A 7,500-nucleotide genomic window follows, 5' to 3' on the forward strand; every position below is an offset into this window, starting at 1 on the left:
TGAAGCTGGAAACCTGCATTCAAAGCTGGGAAAAGGTGCTCATTGACAGGCATCTCCACTTCGGGACCTCGTAGCACCTTCACCCGGGTGGCGTTGGAAAGGTCTGGGCGAGGGGGACACGGGGAGGTCAGGCTCGCCACGCGCACGCGCTTCCCCGCGAAACGGGAGCCCAGACAAAACTTTAAACGGACCCACCGAGCTGGGGACGGCTTTTTCCGGGGAGATAACCGCGCACACCGCTGCCCCCCGTCCCAACTTGAATTTAGAAACCGTCCCCAGCGAAATCCCACGTTCGGGCGAATAACTGTGAATTTTAAGCCCCCGTTTCTCTCAAGCTGGAAACGTGCATTCAAAGCTGGGAAAAGGTGCTCATTGACAGGCATCTCCACTTCGGGACCACGTAGCACCTTCACCCGGGTGGCGTTGGAAAGGTCTGGGCGAGGGGGACACGGGGAGGTCAGGCTCGCCACGCGCACGCGCTTCCCCGCGAAACGGGAGCCCAAACAAAACTTTAAACGGACCCACCGAGCTGGGGACGGCTTTTTCCGGGAAGATAACCGCGCACACCGCTGCCCCCCGTCCCAACTTGAATTTAGAAACCGTCCCCAGCGAAATCCCACGTTCGGGCGCAAAACTGCACGTTTGGAGCCACATTTTGTCTGAAGCTGGAAACCTGCATTCAAAGCTGGGAAAAGGTGCTCATTGACAGGCATCTCCACTTCGGGACCTCGTAGCACCTTCACCCGGGTGGCGTTGGAAAGGTCTGGGCGAGGGGGACACGGGGAGGTCAGGCTCGCCACGCGCACGCGCTTCCCCGCGAAACGGGAGCCCAGACAAAACTTTAAACGGACCCACCGAGCTGGGGACGGCTTTTTCCGGGGAGATAACCGCGCACACCGCTGCCCCCCGTCCCAACTTGAATTTAGAAACCGTCCCCAGCGAAATCCCACGTTCGGGCGCAAAACTGCACGTTTGGAGCCACATTTTGTCTGAAGCTGGAAACCTGCATTCAAAGCTGGGAAAAGGTGCTCATTGACAGGCATCTCCACTTCGGGACCTCGTAGCACCTTCACCCGGGTGGCGTTGGAAAGGTCTGGGCGAGGGGGACACGGGGAGGTCAGGCTCGCCACGCGCACGCGCTTCCCCGCGAAACGGGAGCCCAAACAAAACTTTAAACGGACCCACCGAGCTGGGGACGGCTTTTTCCGGGAAGATAACCGCGCACACCGCTGCCCCCCGTCCCAACTTGAATTTAGAAACCGTCCCCAGCGAAATCCCACGTTCGGGCGCAAAACTGCACGTTTGGAGCCACATTTTGTCTGAAGCTGGAAACCTGCATTCAAAGCTGGGAAAAGGTGCTCATTGACAGGCATCTCCACTTCGGGACCTCGTAGCACCTTCACCCGGGTGGCGTTGGAAAGGTCTGGGCGAGGGGGACACGGGGAGGTCAGGCTCGCCACGCGCACGCGCTTCCCCGCGAAACGGGAGCCCAGACAAAACTTTAAACGGACCCACCGAGCTGGGGACGGCTTTTTCCGGGGAGATAACCGCGCACACCGCTGCCCCCCGTCCCAACTTGAATTTAGAAACCGTCCCCAGCGAAATCCCACGTTCGGGCGAATAACTGTGAATTTTAAGCCCCCGTTTCTCTCAAGCTGGAAACGTGCATTCAAAGCTGGGAAAAGGTGCTCATTGACAGGCATCTCCACTTCGGGACCACGTAGCACCTTCACCCGGGTGGCGTTGGAAAGGTCTGGGCGAGGGGGACACGGGGAGGTCAGGCTCGCCACGCGCACGCGCTTCCCCGCGAAACGGGAGCCCAAACAAAACTTTAAACGGACCCACCGAGCTGGGGACGGCTTTTTCCGGGAAGATAACCGCGCACACCGCTGCCCCCCGTCCCAACTTGAATTTAGAAACCGTCCCCAGCGAAATCCCACGTTCGGGCGCAAAACTGCACGTTTGGAGCCACATTTTGTCTGAAGCTGGAAACCTGCATTCAAAGCTGGGAAAAGGTGCTCATTGACAGGCATCTCCACTTCGGGACCTCGTAGCACCTTCACCCGGGTGGCGTTGGAAAGGTCTGGGCGAGGGGGACACGGGGAGGTCAGGCTCGCCACGCGCACAGCGCTTCCCCGCGAAACGGGAGCCCAGACAAAACTTTAAACGGACCCACCGAGCTGGGGACGGCTTTTTCCGGGGAGATAACCGCGCACACCGCTGCCCCCCGTCCCAACTTGAATTTAGAAACCGTCCCAGCGAAATCCCACGTTCGGGCGCAAAACTGCACGTTTGGAGCCACATTTTGTCTGAAGCTGAAACCTGCATTCAAGCTGGGAAAAGGTGCTCATTGACAGGCATCTCCACTTCGGGACCTCGTAGCACCTTCACCCGGGTGGCGTTGGAAAGGTCTGGGCGAGGGGAACACGGGGAGGTCAGGGCTCGCCACGCGCACGCGCTTCCCCGCGAAACGGGAGCCCAGACAAAACTTTAAACGGACCCACCGAATTGGGGATCATCAATCCTGGAAAATAACCACACACACCGCTGCCCCCCGTCCCAACTTGAATTTAGAAACCGTCCCCAGCGAAATCCCACGTTCGGGCGCAAAACTGCACGTTTGGAGCCACATTTTGTCTGAAGCTGGAAACCTGCATTCAAAGCTGGAAAAGGTGCTCATTGACAGGCATCTCCACTTCGGGACCTCGTAGCACCTTCACCCGGGTGGCGTTGGAAAGGTCTGGGCGAGGGGAACACGGGGAGGTCAGGCTCGCCACGCGCACGCGCTTCCCCGCGAAACGGGAGCCCAGACAAAACTTTAAACGGACCCACCGAATTGGGGATCATCAATCCTGGGAAAATAACCACACACACCGCTGCCCCCCGTCCCAACTTGAATTTAGAAACCGTCCCCAGCGAAATCCCACGTTCGGGCGCAAAACTGCACGTTTGGAGCCACATTTTGTCTGAAGCTGGAAACCTGCATTCAAAGCTGGGAAAAGGTGCTCATTGACAGGCATCTCCACTTCGGACCTCGTAGCACCTTCACCCGGGTGGCGTTGGAAAGGTCTGGGCGAGGGGAACACGGGGAGGTCAGGCTCGCCACGCGCACGCGCTTCCCCGCGAAACGGGAGCCCAAACAAAACTTTAAACGGACCCACCGAGCTGGGGACGGCTTTTTCCGGGAAGATAACCACGCACACCGCTGCCCCCCGTCCCAACTTGAATTTAGAAACCGTCCCCAGCGAAATCCACGTTCGGGCGCAAAACTGCACGTTTGGAGCCACATTTTGTCTGAAGCTGGAAACGTGCATTCAAAGCTGGGAAAAGGTGCTCATTGACAGGCATCTCCACTTCGGGACCTCGTAGCACCTTCACCCGGGTGGCGTTGGAAAGGTCTGGGCGAGGGGGACACGGGGAGGTCAGGCTCGCCACGCGCACGCGCTTCCCCGCGAAACGGGAGCCCAAACAAAACTTTAAACAGAGCTACCGAATTGGGGATCATCAATCCTGGGAAAATAACCACACACACCGCTGCCCCCGTGCCAACTTGAATTTAGAAACCGTCCCCAGCGAAATCCCACGTTCGGGCGCAAAACTGCACGTTTGGAGCCACATTTTGTCTGAAGCTGGAAACCTGCATTCAAAGCTGGGAAAAGGTGCTCATTGACAGGCATCTCCACTTCGGGACCTCGTAGCACCTTCACCCGGGTGGCGTTGGAAAGGTCTGGGCGAGGGGAACACGGGGAGGTCAGGCTCGCCACGCGCACGCGCTTCCCCGCGAAACGGGAGCCCAGACAAAACTTTAACGGACCCACCGAGCTGGGGACGGCTTTTTCCGGGAAGATAACCACGCACACCGCTGCCCCCCGTCCCAACTTGAATTTAGAAACCGTCCCCAGCGAAATCCACGTTCGGGCGCAAAACTGCACGTTTGGAGCCACATTTTGTCTGAAGCTGGAAACGTGCATTCAAAGCTGGGAAAGGTGCTCATTGACAGGCATCTCCACTTCGGGACCTCGTAGCACCTTCACCCGGGTGGCGTTGGAAAGGTCTGGGCGAGGGGGACACGGGGAGGTCAGGCTCGCCACGCGCACGCGCTTCCCCGCGAAACGGGAGCCCAAACAAAACTTTAAACAGAGCTACCGAATTGGGGATCATCAATCCTGGGAAAATAACCACACACACCGCTGCCCCCCGTGCCAACTTGAATTTAGAAACCGTCCCCAGCGAAATCCCACGTTCGGGCGCAAAACTGCACGTTTGGAGCCACATTTTGTCTGAAGTGGACACCTGCTTCCCTGGAAACCTGCATTCAAAGCTGGGAAAAGGTGCTCATTGACAGGCATCTCCACTTCGGGACCTCGTAGCACCTTCACCCGGGTGGCGTTGGAAAGGTCTGGGCGAGGGGGACACGGGGAGGTCAGGCTCGCCACGCGCACGCGCTTCCCCGCGAAACGGGAGCCCAAACAAAACTTTAAACGGACCCACCGAATTGGGGATCATCAATCCTGGGAAAATAACCACACACACCGCTGCCCCCCGTGCCAACTTGAATTTAGAAACCGTCCCCAGCGAAATCCCACGTTCGGGCGCAAAACTGCACGTTTGGAGCCACATTTTGTCTGAAGCTGGAAACCTGCATTCAAAGCTGGGAAAAGGTGCTCATTGACAGGCATCTCCACTTCGGGACCTCGTAGCACCTTCACCCGGGTGGCGTTGGAAAGGTCTGGGCGAGGGGGACACGGGGAGGTCAGGCTCGCCACGCGCACGCGCTTCCCCGCGAAACGGGAGCCCAAACAAAACTTTAAACGGACCCACCGAATTGGGGATCATCAATCCTGGGAAAATAACCACACACACCGCTGCCCCCCGTGCCAACTTGAATTTAGAAACCGTCCCCAGCGAAATCCCACGTTCGGGCGCAAAACTGCACGTTTGGAGCCACATTTTGTCTGAAGCTGGAAACCTGCATTCAAAGCTGGGAAAAGGTGCTCATTGACAGGCATCTCCACTTCGGGACCTCGTAGCACCTTCACCCGGGTGGCGTTGGAAAGGTCTGGGCGAGGGGAACACGGGGAGGTCAGGCTCGCCACGCGCACGCGCTTCCCCGCGAAACGGGAGCCCAAACAAAACTTTAAACGGACCCACCGAATTGGGGATCATCAATCCTGGGAAAATAACCACACACACCGCTGCCCCCCGTGCCAACTTGAATTTAGAAACCGTCCCCAGCGAAATCCCACGTTCGGGCGCAAAACTGCACGTTTGGAGCCACATTTTGTCTGAAGCTGGAAACCTGCATTCAAAGCTGGGAAAAGGTGCTCATTGACAGGCATCTCCACTTCGGGACCTCGTAGCACCTTCACCCGGGTGGCGTTGGAAAGGTCTGGGCGAGGGGAACACGGGGAGGTCAGGCTCGCCACGCGCACGCGCTTCCTCGCGAAACGGGAGCCCAAACAAAACTTTAAACGGACCCACCGAATTGGGGATCATCAATCCTGGGAAAATAACCACACACACCGCTGCCCCCCGTGCCAACTTGAATTTAGAAACCGTCCCCAGCGAAATCCCACGTTCGGGCGCAAAACTGCACGTTTGGAGCCACATTTTGTCTGAAGCTGGAAACCTGCATTCAAAGCTGGGAAAAGGTGCTCATTGACAGGCATCTCCACTTCGGGACCTCGTAGCACCTTCACCCGGGTGGCGTTGGAAAGGTCTGGGCGAGGGGGACACGGGGAGGTCAGGCTCGCCACGCGCACGCGCTTCCCCGCGAAACGGGAGCCCAAACAAAACTTTAAACGGACCCACCGAGCTGGGGATCATCAATCCTGGGAAAATAACCGCGCACACCGCTGCCCCCCGTGCCAACTTGAATTTAGAAACCGTCCGCCACATTTTGTCTGAAGCTGGAAACCTGCATTCAAAGCTGGGAAAAAGGTGCTCATTGACAGGCATCTCCACTTCGGGACCTCGTAGCACCTTCACCCGGGTGGCGTTGGAAAGGTCTGGGCGAGGGGGACACGGGGAGGTCAGGCTCGCCACGCGCACGCGCTTCCCCCGCGAAACGGGAGCCCAAACAAAACTTTAACGGACCCACCGAATTGGGGATCATCAATCCTGGGAAAATAACCACACACACCGCTGCCCCCCGTGCCAACTTGAATTAGAAACCGTCCCAGCGAAATCCACGTTCGGGCGCAAAACTGCACGTTTGGAGCCACATTTTGTCTGAAGCTGGAAACCTGCATTCAAAGCTGGAAAAGGTGCTCATTGACAGGCATCTCCACTTCGGGACCTCGTAGCACCTTCACCCGGGTGGCGTTGGAAAGGTCTGGGCGAGGGGAACACGGGGAGGTCAGGCTCGCCACGCGCACGCGCTTCCCGCGAACGGGAGCCCAAACAAAACTTTAAACGGACCCACCGAATTGGGGATCATCAATCCTGGGAAAATAACCACACACACCGCTGCCCCCCGTGCCACTTGAATTTAGAAACCGTCCCCAGCGAAATCCACGTTCGGGCGCAAAACTGCACGTTTGGAGCCACATTTTGTCTGAAGCTGGAAACCTGCATTCAAAGCTGGGAAAAGGTGCTCATTGACAGGCATCTCCACTTCGGGACCTCGTAGCACCTTCACCCGGGTGGCGTTGGAAAGGTCTGGGCGAGGGGGACACGGGGAGGTCAGGCTCGCCACGCGCACGCGCTTCCCGCGAAACGGGAGCCCAAACAAAACTTTAAACGGACCCACCGAGCTGGGGATCATCAATCCTGGGAAAATAACCGCGCACACCGCTGCCCCCCGTGCCAACTTGAATTTAGAAACCGTCCCCAGCGAAATCCCACGTCGGGCGAATAACTGTGAATTTTAAGCCCCCGTTTCTCTCAAGCTGGAAACGTGCATTCAAAGCTGGAACAAGGGCTTCATGTACAGGCATCCCACTTAGGAACCTCGTAGCACCTTCACCCAGGGCTCGTTGGATAGGTATGCCCGAGGGGAACACGGGCACATCGAGACCCGCGGCCGCACGCGCATTTCCCCGACGCTGCGAGCGAAACAACATTTCAAACACGCCTACCGAAATGGGGACACTTTTTTCGGGGAAATAACCGCACACACCGCTGCCCCTTGCCCTCACTTGAAGAACAAAACCATCCCCAGCAAAATCACACTTTCGGGCGCCAAACGGTGCATTTCACACCCACAAAATACTCACAAGTCAAACACACTCTCACACTGCAAAATTTGGGAGCCCCGGGGAACAACACTACACTCTTGGCCTCCCCGGGGAACAGCACTCCCAGGGCGGCAAGCACACCTCCGGGGAGGACCCCCCTGCACTACCTGATCACCGTGGGGCCCTGTGCACCCACTCTTAAGCACCCCCCCTGTGTTAAAACCAAAATAACCCCACTTTAAGAAGTACGTGCCCCTGGGCATCCCCTGCTTACAGTGCCCGTGCCCCTGGGCATCCCCTGTTTACAGTGCCCGTGCCCCTG

The sequence above is a fragment of the Osmerus eperlanus genome, chromosome 4 (assembly GCF_963692335.1).
Source record: "Osmerus eperlanus chromosome 4, fOsmEpe2.1, whole genome shotgun sequence".
Classification (NCBI taxonomy): Eukaryota; Metazoa; Chordata; class Actinopteri; order Osmeriformes; family Osmeridae; genus Osmerus; species Osmerus eperlanus.